General features: G+C 38.7%; 2 long non-coding RNA genes across 2 annotated transcripts in view; one reads left to right on the forward strand and one right to left on the reverse strand.

Moving 5' to 3' along the window:
* Positions 1–6,200: 6,200 nt before the first annotated feature.
* LOC116693023 (uncharacterized) overlaps positions 6,201–19,137 on the forward strand; it is a 33,646-nt gene continuing 20,709 nt past the window's right edge. Inside the window, exons 1-2 of the long non-coding RNA XR_004332831.1 lie at positions 6,201–6,213; positions 11,844–11,846. This is a non-coding gene — a long non-coding RNA (uncharacterized LOC116693023). The remainder of the gene's footprint in view (positions 6,214–11,843; positions 11,847–19,137) is intronic.
* The window catches only part of LOC116693031 (uncharacterized), a 13,121-nt gene continuing 516 nt past the window's right edge, over positions 6,533–19,137 (reverse strand). Inside the window, exons 2-3 of the long non-coding RNA XR_004332833.1 lie at positions 12,096–12,103; positions 6,533–6,614 (exon numbers count right to left, since the gene is read on the reverse strand). This is a non-coding gene — a long non-coding RNA (uncharacterized LOC116693031). The remainder of the gene's footprint in view (positions 6,615–12,095; positions 12,104–19,137) is intronic.

Genomic DNA, 19,137 nt, shown 5'->3' on the forward strand with positions numbered 1-19,137 from the left:
TCCACTGCTGTGGCCACCTGTGTGATAACGTAGTGGTGGAAATACCCTGTTTTCCAGAAGGGAGGGTGTTTTTAGCCTTGACTTTTAGTATAAATATGAGTTGATGTGGCCACTTTCTTCAGCGAAAGCATACCCACTTATCGGGTTTTATCTAGTCTCTGATTTTGATACTCTTTGCTTTTAGGGCAGAAAGGGAAGGAGAATATTTCTGTTTTTTGTACTTGTTTTTTGATTATTCACTAAATAATAAAACCACCTGAGCTTGTTGTGAGCTAGGGGACCAAAAGACTTGTATTCCTTGATTTTAGTCATTTAATTTCTCTCTCTCACACCTCAGCTTTCCGAGGGTAGAAGTTTCCCTCCCGTGAGGGCAGTTAAAACTCCTCTTTAACCACCTGGGCGAGTTGCAGCCCGGCGGGGATCGACATTGACAGTCAGACCTCCTGTTATCTCCTAGTGGGAGTGCATTCCCCATCCGCTCTGCCGGTCAGAGCCACCGAGCACTTAGCCTCTCTCGGACCGGCGACCAACGAAGGCTAGCGGGCGTCCTTGAGAAGGAGGGGACCTCCGGTGACCCTGGGAGGAACGGTTCCTAACCGTGAGTACTAAAGAAAAATCATTGGTTGTAAAGATCCCCTCGGGCAGTGCTTAAAATATACAGGGGGACAAGAGCCCGTTAGTGGGGGACGTCTGGGGTAAAAATCTGAAAAGGCCTCTTGCCTCGCCTCCGGTTTCCCTGATCCGGGCGGGGGCCCTTTAAACTTAGCAAGGGTGTGTGTGTCTCTAAGTAAAAAGAACTAAAACTAATTATAACTAAAAGTAATAATTACTAATTCATTTTAAAAAAAAGTGTTAAATTAGCGAATCACTGTGTGTGGATCGAAAATCTAGCATTTATACAATCAGGGAAGTATCAAAGTAACTCCTTTTAATATAGGCCTAACCATCTGCCCCGCTGATAGTAACGGGTGTTATTATACGGCAGAAGCGGGCATAGTAGGGACGGGGGTTACTGAGGGGAAGGTAAAAAAGGAGTTAGACCTCAACCAAACGAGAGCGATACGACACCTCAGTAACTGTCACACCGTTCGACAAAGGAAATGCCAATAAACCAGAGCATGTTTTTCTCCCATCCCGGAATGCTGTGCGAACTAGCCAGACCCTCCTTCTCATAAATTAGTTAAAGTTGTAAAATTCTAATTGAGACATCAAAAAGAGTTGTGCTGTTGCATGTTATACATATGTCTCACAAATCCTTCTTTTTATCCTCTGAATAGCTACCGGTGCAGCTCAGAAAAATGCTATTGAACATTCAATGCAATCCAACAAAGAGATGTGCACTTGAGAGACGATTCTTGATTTAATGGACACATCACTTGTGTTTGTATCTTGTGATGCAACCCACTGAATAGCTCACCTTCCTTGAACTGTGGCTAAAAATAAACATCTCTATCAAAAATCTCTCTTTGACATCCTGTTCACTGCAATCCAAAATTGAATCTACACCATGAAACATCAGCTAATGGTGTTGGCACTGTTGTAGATAAATAGATGATTTTTTGGAGGAAAGCCTAATTGTAAGCCAGCTTTGATGTTATAACTGTTGGAAAGAAATGAATGTTCTCAAGCCACTAATTAAAGTAAACTGAATCAAAGAGCACACTCACTGAGCATGCTATTGACTTGAAGTAATTTTAGAGAAGAAAATGCATTGTTGTTTTTTCTCCAGTCTAAATTTGGTGACTTTACTTCATATTTATTCCAACATGTTGTCCTAAGTATCAGGAGGCAAACACAGGAAAGGGCTCTTATGAAGTAGAAGAGGTGTTTAAAAATTAAATATCATGTTACTCTTTCCAAGTAGCAGAGACATCAGAAAAAAATAATGTAATCTCTTTTAAAAGCCTTTCCTGTGTCTGCGGAGAGAGGGAGTACAATCACAATGAAAACAAGAATCTGTATTATTATTGCATACAGAGTATGTACTGGATTGATTCTCATAAAAAATTGGTGCAGAAGCGTTTAGCTAGTATAGACAGACAGACACCTTATTGCTGTACAGCAATAAATAGCGACAGAAGATCTGTGGATTATATGACCCCTCTTAGGGTCAAATTTACCCTTTTTCAAATTTTCGATATCAGAAATATGGGTTTTGTTTTGACTACCCAATTTGAATTTCCCAAAAATAACATGGAGGATTCCATACAACACGCCTTGCAAATACAAAAAATAATGGGATCCCTACTTTCATTGAATTTTGGGTGTTTTATTCATTTTTTTAGCATTTGAAAATAAATTGAAATGTTTCAATACAGTATCCTTAGTGAACATTGACATATGCCATTCTGTGATTATCTTCCCTTAATATTATTCAAAACAATTCATATTTTCTTCTTTTTAAACTCAAAAACAAGTCATGAGGTCTTATACATTTTGTTTATTGACCATGAATTCCAAAAATGAGTGTAAAACTAGTGATGATGAGTTGGTGTTAGTGGTGTTTATACGAGGTAGTGAAAAGCACTAAAGCGCTAAATGTCAAAGAAAAGGTGAAAAGAAGCACTAAATGTCAAAGAAAAGTGCCAAAAACATTGAAAAAAGAGCCAAAGGTGTCGGCACTTCTCACAAAATTGTGCATTCAAGTCTGAAACTACAAGCTTTCCGTTCCTCCAGTATTTATAACCCTTGAATTGATACTTACGATGACTGGAATGAAATGCTTCAGTAGGATATGAGAATGGAAGGGCAAAAAATAATATTCCGGAGGCTGTAAAAGAACACAGTGTGCATGTCCCTGCAGATGTTGGTCCGAAGCTTGTGTAAGTACCAAAATAAATAGCAAGATAATGATGATATGTGTGTGATACTAAGGTGTACAGTCAGTACAGTGTTTTGGGGAGATTGGGGCAGGTCTATGTGGTGTTGTGATAACACAAAAATCATGGAAACCTTTTATTCAGTGCCTACATCTTTTTTCTCCTGTCAGTTGTGCTTACTGCAAAGCTGCGGGCAAGGTTAGGAATCGGATGGCTTTACATCAACACCTCTCCGTGTGACCTTCCTTACATAAAGGATTTCTCAGCATTATGTAACGTATGCCTGTGTGTGTGTAACCTTGAGCCACAAGGGAGCAGTTTGTGACTTTGGATGACTTAAAGTTAGAGGTTTTTTTTTCCATACTACGACGTTTTTAGTTAGCAGGCGTTTTTTACTCACTTCCAAATCGTTTGAGATACAGTACAATAAGTATGTGTGTGTGCTGTCAAAGTCCAAGAAAATTAAATGCGGAGTTAATGGAACTTCTTAACAAATCACCGTCTGCAATTTTCCTCTTCAAGCCTCAGTGCCATTTCAAATGACTTCCTGCATCTCATTTTGTACAAATTATTTTTGCTCTGTGCTAAAAGATCTCAGTATGACTCTTCATTGCTTCTATTTCCCCTTGAAGAGCTACAAAAAAAAAAAAAAAGTTCCAGCAATTAGAAGTTGGGGTGCTTTTCATGTCTTGTGATTTGTCAGTTTAGAAAATGTGTGGCCTCGAGGATTTATTTTTCACTAAATGCTATCAGTTGAAATTACATTGAATGCTGGAACAGATGTAACATTAGTTACTAAGGAGAGAATGAAACCATGCATTTAGATTGCAGTTGGTATCCAGAGAGCAGCTATTTTTTAACGTTAACTAGCTGTGACGTTTTTCAGTGCTTTTATTTAACATTGCAGAGAGAAACCTGAGGAAGTAGGACCCGTTGCTTCTACCATTAATACACCTTCTCTTTTTGTGGTCTGTCTGGCCCACTCCACCTCTGTCCTGCTGTCCTGAAGAAATGCTCCATGGAGCGTACTCACTGCCTGTTCTTTTGGACAAAAAAATCCAAAACATGTCTAACTTGTCTTCACCTTTGGCACCAGAAGGAAATATTGGCTGCATCCTCGCAAGATAATTGTGTCTGCAGTTAAAAGCAGGTGGGGTTGCGAGGCTTTCTCTGAGCTGTTTTTGGTCTCCTAGACATAGCTCTAAGCCAGCCCGCTCAGCTGTAATGGTCTCCGTGCTTGCCTGGCTGCCCTTGTCATTAGACGCAGACCTTTGTTACCCGGCAGGAAGCCGGTTCATTATGGCCACACTTCTTCTTCTACAAACTTTCTCTTTTTTTTCCTCCTCTTGCTTTTAACCAAAGATTTCCAAAGAGAGTTCAAGGGCTGAACCATTCTGATGATGTAACATTTCTCAAATGATCCGGGACATCAGTCAGCAGGCACATCTCCCACCCACTAAGAAAAAAATATTGACTCATATTTCCAGGGCTGGGTGGCTGCAAATGAATTGAAAATGTGTTTTTTGTTGTTTTATAAATGAAAATGACTTCAGCCACGATACATCCTGACACAACGGGTTGCCGCCTCGGATTAATTGGAACTTGGGAATGAAGTGTGGAAGAGATCAATGATACCAGGTGACGTCATTGCTGTAACCATGGGTTACTGCTGCTGCTGTGTAACTATTTTTGTAAAAACATTAATAATCTCTGGTGTCTGTTGCTTAGTGAGTCATCGGCGGGCGGTGTCACTGAATCACAAAGAAGGAATCATAAGAGAGTGACTAAAGATAGACCATTAGGAACATCTCGCTAACAAGATAACAAGTGATTTCTCTGACATTTGGAAGGAATCAAAGACCGCCTGACAGAGAAAAGTAAGGTGGCTGCGCAAAATGGAAGAAAAGTTTATTTTCTGAAAACATCACTCAGGATATCATATATATATATATATATATATGCATATATAACTATTTATAACTTTGAAAAATGATGCTCAGTATGAAATCACAATTGTGTGCCATACGGAATGATTTCAAATCATAAAGATTAATGTCAAACATACTTTAGCGAGTACTCTTACAAGAAACAAATAAACAAGGAAATTATGAATAGTTTGTCCACTAATTGAACAGCTTTAACTCTGCCTGACATTTTAATTAGTTTCTTGCCGACGGGAAATAAAGTGTTACTAATTAGCACCAGTAAAGTAAGTGTTTAAAAGGTTAATGTAACTAAAAGTTTTAATCAGGTTACAGTGTTCCTTGGCTGTATTCATGGTAAAACGGATATTTGATAAATATTTAGCTTGCAGGGTACGTACCTGATGTAATGATCAGAGAGATCGGATCTCACACTTGCTTGTTGCTGCCTGTTCTCGCAGCTCTCTGATTAAGACAGATAAGCAGCTGGAGGTCCTGCGCTACGCTAACAGGATTTCCACTCATGCCTGCTAAATTGTAAAAAAAAACTTGCAAGGTTGGACAGACCTGCCACAGGGGAAAATAGCTCCTTATTCAAACTCATCACATTTTTCAAAAACCCATGATCTTAGCATTTTGGAGATGGAAGGTCGGCATCCTTTGCGCCACTGCTCAGGCTGTTAGAGATTTGGTGCTGCAAATGCAGAAAGCACGAAGCAAAGCCTGCAGCAATACAAACAGAGTTGACAACTATGAAATGTATTTTTTTAACTGTGTGTGTCAAACAGTGTGGCTAACTTGTGTGTTTATGTATATTTTTAACCTCTACATATCCAGGAAAGGTTTAGGTGAGCCTGGGTGGGATGAGGATACTTCAAATTGGACAGTCGTTTGGGCCAGTGACATTGTTTTTGCCTATCACAGTCAGAAGCCAGTTCGGTGCACAAGCTGGCAATGGTAACTTTTAAATGTCCGCTAACGTCAACAAACGACTGTCGGCACCTGCCGAAAAAAGAGTCCACACATGCTGTGGACCTTCAGTATCGGCTGCAGCAACTCGAACCCAGCCAGCCCACAACCGGAGATGCTGTCCGCTCTCCTCGAAGCAAAGTGGTGTTCTTGCTATGAGCGAGGCAGAGGGACCGCGGGGAGGGCTAATAAAACTAGCTAGCAAACTCAAACCCTGTTAGATATTATACAAATGAACGCTTTAAAAAGCCTAGTAAACGTGGTAGGGAACTATTTATATTACTAAAGTATGAACATTTTCACTTTTACCTGATCAGCATGTCTTCTCCACATAACATCAGATACATTAGCTTTGTTGCATGATTTAAGAACTAAAACATACGTACCAACACCATATCACAAAACCTATTATTGCTTTTTGTTAACCAAAATACACAAAATGGATTCATATATGGAGATATGGAGTCAATATGGAGTTTATAAAGAGTGAGTGAGGTCCGTAAGTACGTGGAGATTTGGACCCTACGCCGTAGCCTGACATGAACTTCTCAAAAAATGTAACCACAAGTTGCGGCAACGCAGACAGCAACAACAGTGATTGGTCCGCTTGACCGTGGCTTGGTAGCGTTACATTTCCCCCTACTTATTTCTGGGTTAGCCTTCTCCATAAACAACCTGGAATCAAGGAGAGGGTTAACTCATTCCTGTTGGGGATTTCCAACTGTGATCAGAAAGCACAGGGGAGACACTTTGTTTCTCTCATTATGCTTCAAGAGTTGCTACTCGCTCCGAAGCTGATCACGGTCACTCACACCACCACGCACACACCGATGCCGGGCCTGCTATTTTCTTAAAGAGATTGACGCACACACCAAAGCACAAGTATAAATTTCAGGCCACTTAACTTCAGGTTACTTCTGTAGCCTACGGCAAAACATCAGTGTGGAGCCTCCGCAGAAGAATAAATCCCGCTTAACACTGCAAATATAGCCTCACTCTAATCTTTCACTTAAATCAAAACAAGGATTACGGTATAATAACTAGGAATTATGAGAGTGCAAATCCAACTAAATTGACTGAACTTATATTTGTAAATTTGTATTTCTGTTTGTTGTTTGGATTAATCATTAAAATGTATATACGATTAATAACTTAACAGTTTGGAAAAGACCAGTAAAACTCTAATCTACTGGCCCAGGGGGACAGTGGGTAAGGAAGCTATGTTGGACACTGTAAAGACAAAGCAGTCTTCTCCTTTTTAGTAACACAAAGTAAATGAATGAAGGTAAATAATCGTTTCTTGAGATATTCTAGTGCTGATTAAACACTCTATTCTTTAACTTAGGAAACATTTAATGTGTTAAAGGGTGAGAAAACTGAACAGGACCAAGTACATTTCATAAATTGTTGCTTTTGGACCAGAAAAACACATTTCCACTACAGAGATGGCCTTGAAAGACAAGGCTAATTTCTCCACTTGCCTCCTGGTTAGCCCAGCCTTGAGCTGCCTGAGGCGCTGCCTCGTGCTTTCTGCTCCCGTTTTCAAAGATAAAGCTAGTGATGTATATTAAATGACATAGGTCTTCATAAGTGTCATTGTCTCAGTGGTTTGATGAAGACTAATATGTGCACTTCTTTCACCAGCTGTGGCTTTCTTTGTTATCGCTGCAGGGATACTCTGAGACGTACAGAGCCCTGGAGAGAAAACCAATAGATTCCACATGTGGAATAAAAATGGCCTATGCAGTCTTCGAAAGTGTCTGGGGTCAAGGCGAGGGCATACGGGCAGGCATGTGCATGTTTATCTGTTAGGATGGTCCCTCAAGGAATTAAAATAGCATTGAGTTAGAGGTCTGGGTAGACTGAAGAAGCCGGTGTGTTGTTAAATATAGCATGTCAGTGGGATGGAATGAAATTACTTACATTCATTTTCACAGTCAAATGATAATGTTATTAACATCTTCTTCTCACACATTTTAACATTAACACTTGGATGCATTAACTGGCATGTTTGTTAAATTGAACATGGCTGACATTAACCTCAGCATCCTGCGAATTGCAGAGCTGTATGACTTTACTGTAAAAACAATTCTAAAATTGATTCATCTGTGATATACAGAAGCTAATGGATGCTGAAGTAGTTACACTGCAATCCCCTTCAGTTAATGTGGAACTGTGGAAATCAAGACAAATCAACAAATATTCAAAACAAAACAATCAAAACAAATCAAATATTCATATTCATGGTGCCATTTTCCCTACGTTTCTCCAGGAAACGTTGTATGTCTATAGAATATATACAGAAGTAGCTCAATTTTAAAGGGGGGTAATTGTTCCTAATGTCATCAAATCAAAAAATCTTTATTGAGAAACTGATTTATGACATTAAATTAAACAGATGCCAAAAGGTACATTCTTGACTGATTCAGTCCATTTAATGCAATGGTTTCTCCCAAGTTCAGAGGTTAAATTGCTTTTATGTCGTGTTATATTGCTGACTCCAGTGAGCATCATGTCTAAATCAATAAGTGCCTCTAAAAAGCCATTACTAACTGAAAAAAGTTGCCTGTGAATCAAAAGATAACCTCTCTCATAAATCTGGTTAAGGTTTTTTTTCATGGGAAATTAACCCTGTCCCCAGGCTCTGTAATTTTTTTTTTTTTTTTTTTACCTATAATGGCCCTACTATGCCGTCGTAAAAAGAGGCTCTGCAGTTTTTCTGACACAAACAGCAGAAAGGCCACACACCTCAAGTGTTCACTCTAATTTTCAGTGAGGTGTGTGAGCCATAAGCATTTTAGCATTTAGCCAGACAACGTTTAGTTTCCGGTAATTGTTCAGGTGCCCCCGGAAATCAGATCTCTGCAGGGTAAATCCAGACATCTAACTAGACTATCTGTCTAATCTGAGTTTTCTGTTGCACGACTAAAACAACCTTTGAACGTCCACATGTTCCACCAAAACAAGCTCCTTCCTGAGACTATTTTGCAGCGGCACCGTGACTCTGTCCGGTGTTTAGCGCCGCACAAGATGATCGTGATTAGTTTACAGAAATGCCAATAAACCAGAACACTTTTTCTCCCATCCCGGAATGCTGTGGACTAGCGAGACCCTCCTCCGCAACGCTGTGGAGGAAGTTCAGACAAAGCGAGACTAGCGAGACCTCAACACACAACACTGTTAATGCGTTTGATTTGGCTTGCGTTGTGGTGCATTAAAATGATAAATTGCAATTGAAGCTGCTGTGACAACCGTGTTCACTAGATTCGGCTCTAGAACTAATCAAAGAGTAAATAAGGGCAACAAGATGGTAGCCTGTTGTCTCCTCTCATCATAGGATCACTGTATAAACTCTTGTGTTTAAAAGCATTGATTTTATTGTTTTATTAACAGTCTATGGTTTTAATGCAGGAAATGTTATTAAGGCCTACATGCAAGTCTAAGTGCACACAGCAGCTCAGATTGTGACATCCAAGAAACAGCAAAAATAAAAACAAAACAAAAATAATACAAATTATTTTTGGGGGTGGTTCTTGTTTAATAATCTATAAAACAGTAGCAATAAAACAACAAAAACTGAAATCTGACCCGTTTTCCAGATTAAATGAAATAATTGAGTCGTTGAATTATACACGGACCCATTTATTATTATGTTGGCTAATTAATGGTGTGTGGATTATTGTTCTAATAAAAGACATCATAAGGAATCTTTTTTCATTGTCAATTATCATCAAAAGCATACGTAAGTAAGCGTAAAAGCATTGACACTGTCACTAATCCTTTTTGGAATAAAACAATTTTTTTTATGATTCAAATGCAGCTATTATTGTCACTGATCATGTATTGAGGGTGGTAAACTATCCCTCTCTCTGTTAGAAGCTCTGTTTGAAAACCAGAGTGGAAATGGAAAACCTGGAATAGAAAAATTATTATTTTGACTAAATAAATAAATAACTAATAAATAAATACATTGTTTTATGTATTGCTCTTTTTTTATTGTAAAGCCAATACTTGCACGTGATCTACCCCAATTGAAAGTGAGTGATACTGGAAAACCTGCACTGTAACAAATTAGCGTAAAAATCCGGGATGTTTCTTACAGTAATTGACCATTTTTCCTAAATCCAGTGGAATACTGTGAATGTTGAGGCATTTGAGGTACTAAATATTAACAGCAAGTGCTATTTTAAGGTAGTAAAGTATTTCTTTCTTTTTCAGTTTCCAGGCTGAGTCTGCCCAAAACTCCGTTAAAATCATGTGGCATCACCACCTCATTGTGTAAGAGAGTAATTGGAAAAACATAATATTACACAAGGGATTTAATACAAAGAAGTACTAAAGAAATTTTGCCCTGATTGTGTCCAGGGCCAGCACAGAGGTTGATGTTATATGTATTAACTTATAGTAGGTAAACTGTAGAATTACTGTAAAGAGCAGGTAAATGTAGCTGCCAGCATCATTTTTTATTGTGTGATCTGTGAGATTGTATTTCTTGTTTATGACCAACATAATTTCACAGTAGAGTTATTACAGCCAACCTTGAACCTTAAACCTTGAATCAGCTGACATCAAAACAGAAAAAGCATTTGATTTGATCAGTCAAAGTTAATGTTAAAGGGTGGTGCATTTAAAAATACTGCACTGATGGCTGCTCGATTATGAAAAAAAAATCCTAATCACAGTTATTTTGGTCAACATTGAAATTTGTTAACATGATTACTCATTGTCTTTTGGAAGGATGTTGCAATCATTGAACTTAAAAAAACAGCACAACAGTTAAACAAATCAACAGTGAAAACACCCCCAAAAAACTACCAAAATAAGTTTACTTGCTAAAATTAACATGCAAAATAAGTTTTTTTCCAGAGTAATCTGTTTCTGTGATCATTACGAGCCCAAATTGTAATTGCGATTAATTGCATAGCCCTTCTGCATTGCCGATTAGCCTGAACAGTCACAGTTAACGGTGACTATAGGGTGGGCTGTACACAATTTGAGTTTGACATCATTTTTGCTGGGTTTAATTGACACATTAAAGCAAGAGCATCCTCACGGCCAGTGGGGAAGGTGCAGATTGCAACTCCTAAGAGAGACAATACTCATCTCATGTACTGTGTTGAGAAAATGTAACGATATGTCTCAAGGCCTCTCGTGTGTTGTAAATCTGGCAAGAGGCGGACTGCGCAGCCATTTGACCCTTGGACCTGCGTGATGAGAGGGTGTTGCGAAGGGTTAGGTCTGGAGAACAGAGACACACACACATACATTGTATTAAATTGATGTGTGTTATAAGACATGCCCAATGTGAGGTTGATTCACTAGTGCTCACACTAAGTCAATATAGTTGGAGGCAGGGAGGTTATTTGGGTGTTGTGTCCTTCACCATTGTTTTCAAGCTGCCCACGCCATCTGTCACTGTGGAAAAAAGCTTGTACAGCTAAATGACAGAAACACTGTTGCATGTCAGCATGAAACTCCATTTCATTACAGTGGGATGCTGACGAAGATATCTACTCTTATTGACCCTACATTTTCTACAGGTCTGACGCCAAACAACCGCACACAGCAGTCGCACACACCACTAAACTTTAATGAGGTAGATTATTTTGGCTCGTGGAAATGTCAAAGCGTGAAGAGGGACAAGTCCATTTACATGTCCTGTGCCCAACTAACCTTGGCTTTGACTTGACAGGGTCAGCCTGCTTTGGCTTTGTCTTCTCTGGGGACATCATTAAATTTCTGTTTCCAGCACCTGAACCTCTTTTAGGCATCCAATCACGTTCCCGTCTATCTCCCAGAGCTATAATGTCCTCTTTCCATGCCCTGGCTCAATTTTTTAAATATTAAATTTCTCCCAAGACTGGTCACCTTTTTTTTTTATTCAGCCATGTATGGAGATGAGGCTGCGTTGGATGTCCAGCTGGGCAGACTTTTTGGAATCATTACCGTGCTTGGCCTAGATTGTGCTGCTTCCGAACAGCTGCAATAAAAGTCATGATGATGAAGTAGTCTGTTCTAAAAAAAACAACTAAAAAAAACAAATGACTTTGTTTAAATGGTCAAAGTCAGGACGTGTGTCTGGAATTCATTTTAATTAACCTCATAGCTATTAAACAACAAGCACTTTAAACAGGGCGTAGCTGTGCTTTAAAGTAGATGCTCTACTTACACAGTTGGTGGCTTTTTTATTATTTTTTTAAGAAAGTTGTGTGTCAATCCTCCACAACTCACTATTTTGTTTTTAAACTTCTGCTGAGTGTAACTTTCCTAATGGTACACTAGAAAGTATATACTGCAATACAAGCCATTACTAACACATCTCCTTTTGGTGGCTGCCACCAATGTGCACAGTATGCCATGTTACTCACATTCACACTACACATACAGTATGTACTGCACCACACCTCTTAAGCTCAGTAATTAGCACATTTTATTTCCTCTAGTTTATCAGTACAAAAAGTGTTAAAACTGTTAATAATTGCCCGGCAACCAGTGGATGTCTTGCTACTGTTGCTGCTGTACAGTTTCTGGAACTGTTTCCAGGCTTTATGCTTATTATACAGATAAATGAACTCTTTGCAAAAAAACAACCTAATTTGTGTATTTTTCCAAAATTGCTATTCCTCTAAACAGTATTGTGTTCATCGTACTGAGTTTTTCATTGGAAATGCATTATCATCATCCTTTAAACCTGCATTTGCTTTTGACAAACTTATTAGAGTTGTTGACAATTCCCTGGACAACAGTGTACATATACTGAATCAATCAGTCGATTCAGGAAATTGATTAGATGTGAAAACACGGCGCTTCCCGTGTGTCGTCTTTTGTTCTTTGCAACACCACTGTCAGACATGTTGACCTCGACCAGGAGGAGATTATTTCTTTTCCATTTTAAACACGTTTACACTTTCTTTTTTTTTTAAAGGAAAATTGAGCAGAAGACATGGCTTTTGATGGACACAGTGTCGGAACCCAGCAATTTGTGGCAACTTTATGTCTCTTATTTTCAACCCTTAAACGTTACTCAGACCTACTGACTTACAGTCACCTGAAACTGGTGGAAGTGGATGAAATAAATTGGATTCTATTTCATTTTATCAAAACTGTGCTGGTTAAGACCAATTGCTAACCGTTTTACAACTCATAGCAACATAGCAAAGTACATTTCCTCATTTAAGTATCTAACCAATTGAGTAGCATGAGAGCTTCACTTCCAGCTGCCAGTCATCTGTACACACAGAGGACAGTTGAGGGGTATACTAAGTGCATTCTTTGTTTTTTTTCACATTTCATCAGGCTGACTTGTCTTCTATTTTTCAAAAACAGTGAAAGGACTGTCTTACCTTTTCATCTTTGCCTTTGTTCTTTATGTTACATTAAGCATCGCTTTAGTGGAAATACAAGAGCATTCATCACATCTAATTGTCAGGACTTCAATGATGTGTTTATATTGAGTAAGCCATTACAAAATGTATTTAGCATATAAAGCAATGTTTTTTACATAGGCAATGATGTTTTAGCAGGATTGATGCTCAGATATCAAAAATAATTAATAACAAACTGGTTTGTCTTTTATTTTTTTTGTCTGAAAAGCATGTAGTTGGTTCTAGAGGTGAATTTTTTCCATGACTAACAAAATAAAGCTTTAAAGAGAAAGGTGAGTGAGTGTTGGATGAAGGATACTATGGTATTATATCCTTACAATCTAGTTAGGTATGAACTACTCTTTATCCGTCGATGGAACATAACGTTCCTTATCAATGTCAGCATTTGTTCTGTAGTATATTTATCCTGACACAGATAAGACAGTACCTCTCTTACAGCTACCCAGAATATCTTTTTTGCTCTTCAAACCAAGCCAAGATAAGATTTTGTGCTGTATTCTGTCTCCATTGAATGGATGATTACAAACAAAATGCTAGCAGGGATGCTTGGGTAATTGCTTTAGCCGATCAATAGCAGTGTTGTATCTGGAGCCATCTGCTGTGTTAAAACTACAAGTACTGACCACAGATATGGCACTGTGCTGTATGTCTCATCTCATCATTGGACTGATTTCCTCTGATATCATTGTCAGACACTCCACCATGTGCTCAGCTTGTCCTGTTTGTGTACTGGAGCATGATAAAATGAGATTGTACCTGTGATCCTATCTGTTTCTCTTATTGTAAGGATGCAGCACTTGACCTGATGATTATAAAAGAAAAGGCATATTGCCGGCGGGGGTTTCTAAATCTTCTATTAGTTCCATAGGCACTGAGACATTGTACCGGGCATATGAGAGGTCAGATGACTGTGTGCTAATTAGAATGCAGACAGGATGTGGCAGAGCAGGTATAGGTGAAAGAGAAGCACTGTGGACACAGAAGGACTGCAGGGCTCTGTGAAAAGGTCATGTGAGGAAGCTGTGTGCCCACTGTGAAGGATAGTATATGACACAAGGACAGAGCCAGTGACCCAACATTCTCGGAGCGTCCTGACACACCACGCTCTGCTTGGCATACCTTTCATACGACACACCTGCTTTCTGACCTGCTTTCATTTCAGCAAATAGCAAAAAGAATGACCGGCTTCATTTAAAAAAAAAAAAGAAAAACATTTGTTAAAGCTGCACAGGGATTTTCTTTTTTTTGCCAGCATGACCAATTTCCTAGATTGCAGTGAGAAGCAACTTTTTGACATTTTTCAACTTCATTACCCAGCATAATGTGATCAAAGTAAACTCTACGCTGCCTTCTTTTGCAGTGCAGATGAAACAAATAGAGTGACACCACAGACTCTCAGTTGGTGGGGATGGGAGGCACTTCTGTACTCTCTTTTTTTCATTCAGGCTGATAAATCTGGAATCTTCTTAACAGAAAAAAAAATGCTTCAAAGATAAACAAATACATTGCATTACAGTTGATAACATGCATTTCAAGCCCTGATGGACTCTTTGGTAATTAAACCAATAAATCTGGAAGTGCACCTACTGAGCTGTACAAGATGTTGTTTGATTTGGTTGTGAGAAAGGCGAAAGGACAGGGGTGGGATATTTATTAACCATGGGGATTCAATCCGTCAAGACTAGAAAGCGTTTGGTGATTTCATTAATGAGTTTTGTTGCATTGAGTAATTACAGTCAGAGGGTCTCCACAGTCAACAATGGTGGGAAATGTAATTACTCTAAAACTAATTATTCATTCAAGCTTTACTTAAAGGAACACTTTGAAAACATGGTGGTTGCCTGATTTTGGTTGATGCCCTTTCCTCGAGTTTAGACAGTGGTGTCAGCTGATGCTAGAAGGACTGACAAATCCACAGTTATCAAGTATTTATTCTGCATTAGCACAGCAAGTGCAGGTTTTTTTTGGGGTACGTTTTTGAAGTTAAGTTTTGTAACTGGCATGTATTTTTGATCAGACCAGTTCTAATTGCTTCCTGCTGAGAGAGAAGCACACATTGAAAAGGAATTCCTCTTGGGACAGGAGCAAAAGTGCAGTTTAATGTGGCTCACCAAGCAAACAGCAGACAGTTAGTTCTATTTTCAATGTTTTAATTTTTTATTTTTTCAAATGTATGTTAAAAAACCCTCTGGAACCGAGAGGATCGTGCATCAAAAACAGCACCTCTGATTCATATTTTAATCATATAACCATAAAAGACAGAAGCTTACCGTTTTTTGCAGCTAACGGCTAACAAGCTAGTGGTCACGGAGGTCTCTTTGGGGTCTTTCTAGCCTCTACAGGTGATTTTCTATCTAGCCTGGAACTTGTTCCTTTTTTGGGGTCGTTGAGCATTAAATCCAAACTGTTACATGCCAGATTTATCCACTTGATGTTCATCATTCATCACGTTTTTGCTCGTTTCTGCCGCTATCTCCGTGCTCCGTGTCTCCTCTCTGGCTGTGTGCTGTGACTTTCGTTTGTTTAGGGAAGTGAAGGTGAGCATTATGCCCATGTATGGGCAACATGAGAGCAAAGAGTGTAGAGTGGGAAAGGTAGTAATCCTCCAAGTCAAACTAGTCTAGTATGTGATCAAAGATATTATATATCGGACAAGATAGATAACTACCTTTTTACAGAGAAGAATGGCGCCACTGGTTTGAGATCTGGCACATAGTTGGGCTTTTTTTGAAGAAATGTAAATAGTTTGTGCTTTATGTTAGTTATAATGTTTATTATGTTAATCTTTTGCATATTGGATAACTGTTTTAGACAACACAAATGCTTGTGTAGCATTGCTGTAGGTGTAATATCAATAGGTATGACATTATTATGCTGATTATTGACCTAAGTAAATGTCATGAGGGCAAAAGCGTCTGAACTTTTTTTGAAATAAATGTATGTATTTTGTCACCTGTGTAAGTTACAATGATTATTTCTTCACAGCGTGACACCCAAGACATATGAGAAGTGTTTTAGAGAAGAGATTGGCTTAGCTTGTACTGCTCTGTCTGTTCTATCAATACATACACGTGAGATTCATGTTCCGTTAAATTTATTTTTTTGTCTTTAAGGTCCAACAACTGTTTTTAACGTTCAAGTGAACTCATTTCAGCACAAATATTCTAATAGCCCAGTTTGTCCTGAAAAAAAAATAATGTTCAATAGCTTGACTGTAGACAAAGCTTTTGTAGAAAATAAAACCAGACCGACAATGAACTGTAAAAATGACCTTAGGTCTCAGGTTTGAAAGGACTTCTTGGACATTTTTTCACTTTTTGTGAAAGGACTCAGAAAGGAAGTATGATCTAAAATGATACTGCAGCAATTGTGCATAATTTACCTTTTTTCCTTAAAATAGGTTAAAATGTTTTGGGCATATTTGTGGAAACAGCGTCTAAGCTGCAGGACTTTTGGGGAGCCAAACTTATTATCGTGGTGCGCTACAAACTTTTTGTGTTAATGGTCATGCACATACATATTGGACCAATCAAATTACAGCACAGTTATCGTCATTTGGAGACCACTAATAAATGGGGCACTATCATGGAAAATCGTTTTTTTACTTTCAAGTCAAAACAAACACCAAAGATATACATGTATGATGATTTCTTAGAAAAATAATAATTTTAATTGCAGTTGGACTTCATGACTTCATTTCATGAATGATAATTGTTGAAAGACACTGACACTGGCAATATGTATTTGTTATAAATATGTAAGAGTGTATAGGCTATTGTTAAAACACAACAGCATCTATATGTCAAAAATGGAAATATTTCAAACCAATGGTTCTTTAAAGCATCACACAGCATACAGTACTCAGCTGGTGGTTTCTTTCGAGAATAGACAAGGAGCACCAGGTCTCTGCATGTCAGCTCTGCTTAAAATCAAAGTTTGGCATTCCTTTTTACCCTGCATCATACTACTTGTTGAGTTGGATTGGTGTCTGATACACATCAAGCATTGAGCACCAAAAATCCTTGCCCTGGCCTTTCAGTGCCAAAATCTTGCTTTCCTCCTTCCCTGTATATCTCTATTGCTGCTGTGTTCATGTACGGATTACCAGCTAGGCATGTGGAGTACATGGACTGAAGCCTCAGACGGTCCTCCAAGGAATCTTTTTGGCATCACAGGATGAATTTGTTCCGTCTCATGAACTGCACTTGGTATATGAGCCTACAACAGTTATTTTGCTGTAACCTATGAGGCTTGTATTTCTTCTGAATCATGTTATGTCATGATTCAATACTCATTCCCATTGGTTTTTTTTTTTTTCCTTCAGATGTTGATCCTGCAAGTGTGCTGGCTATTAGCTATTGCTTAGATCATTCCTAATGGGTTGACACTTGCTGTGATAAATGCAGCAATGGTACTGATTCCGGCATTCAGCCTGGACTGATAATAAACTTTTGCAAAATCCTGGAGGGATTCCGTGGTGGGTGATTGCTTTATTTGATGTTGTTTGATGTGCAAATTAAAGACTATTTCTGGCTTTAGCTAATACTTTGCAATCAAAATTAATGAAATGTTGTTGTGAAGATCTATTACTTACTTGTTTTCATGTTGTGATACTGAGATGGTTTGACTATATTGTATCACCATTAGTATTTTATTTAGGACTGTATAACGTTCTAGCTGTACAGCTAATGATGCGATTAATAATTATCAAGAAAATTTATTATTTCTCTAGAAATTGCTAATTTGTTGCTTGGTTACCATGCTCTGTAGCTGCCCTCAGTTTTTCCCTCCATGTCCAGTCACCTGATCTATACCCATGTGCACACCTGCTCCCTCATCAGCCGTGCCACAATACATGTTTTGGCCCATGTCGTCCACATCTCAGTCTTTAACAAATCCAGTCTAATCACAATTCTCCTCTGAAGGTAATTTGTTTCTTTCCTGAGGTGTGAAGTATGTCTTGTGTAATGCTACACAGGTAGTGTGTAAGCAGAGTGAGTGCTTGTGGGTTCTTAAGCAAGGTGGCCGCCACATCATGTGTGATGACGAAGGCCTACACTTTTGGGATGGATGGAGGGGGATCCTAGCTTGGCGACTCATTCACATTGTCTCAGAAATGAATTAAGACTCACAAAAGCATACACCTTCCCACAGCAAAAAATATATCTACAGTATCACTCTCTTACTGTATTACTTAATTTGAAGTGTATTAAGTGGAAATTGAATTATGTAAATAGCTGAGTTATTCAAAGAGATAAGAGAACAATGGAAACCTCACAGAATGTTAAAACCACTACTCCGACTGCGGCGCTATTGTTGCTGCTATTCCATTGAAACAGTGAGTGAGCCTAGCTGCACAGTTTTGGGGTGCCCTCTTACAACCAACACTTGTAAAAACCAGAGTTAACTTTATGTGTGTATTGATATGAGTAAAGTGATTTTAAGAAAACTCTATCACTACAAAATAATGAAGAGGAAAAATGAAACTAACAAGTAGTCTATTCTGTTTCGGGAAGATATCACAGCGGATACTGAAAATACATGAACCTGATTGATAACACAAAATAATTATATTGCAATGTATTATATTTATTGTTTGGCTCTTCAGAGGCATGATGCACATCAACCAAAATCTTAGTCTAAAAGATTAAGCACTTGGGGTACCTGGGGAGCTCACCTGGCAGAGCGTGCGCCCATTTCTGTGTCATTCCCCTTCTCTCTCCCCTTTCAAGTCTAAGCGGTCCTATCAACAATAAAGGCCTAAAAATGCCACCATTTTGTTTTTAAACAAGTAGTGTTGAACGGGCCCTCGAGCCTCGGTGCGTGTCAGGGTTACTGGCAGACGCCGCTCCTAGCAACCGGCACCTAGACACTGAAAAGGGAACTCCCTGCTGAGTTCAATAATACCTCACACTCTACGTCGCTCAAGTTACACCCCCTTCCAGTTTTGATGGCAAAATGCACAAAATCACGGACATGGTCTATGACAAAAAAAAATTATTTCAATAACTTTTCATCTTTAACGTCTTAAGATGGCACAGA

The sequence above is a fragment of the Etheostoma spectabile genome, chromosome 1, assembly GCF_008692095.1.
Source record: "Etheostoma spectabile isolate EspeVRDwgs_2016 chromosome 1, UIUC_Espe_1.0, whole genome shotgun sequence".
Lineage (NCBI taxonomy): Eukaryota > Metazoa > Chordata > Actinopteri > Perciformes > Percidae > Etheostoma > Etheostoma spectabile.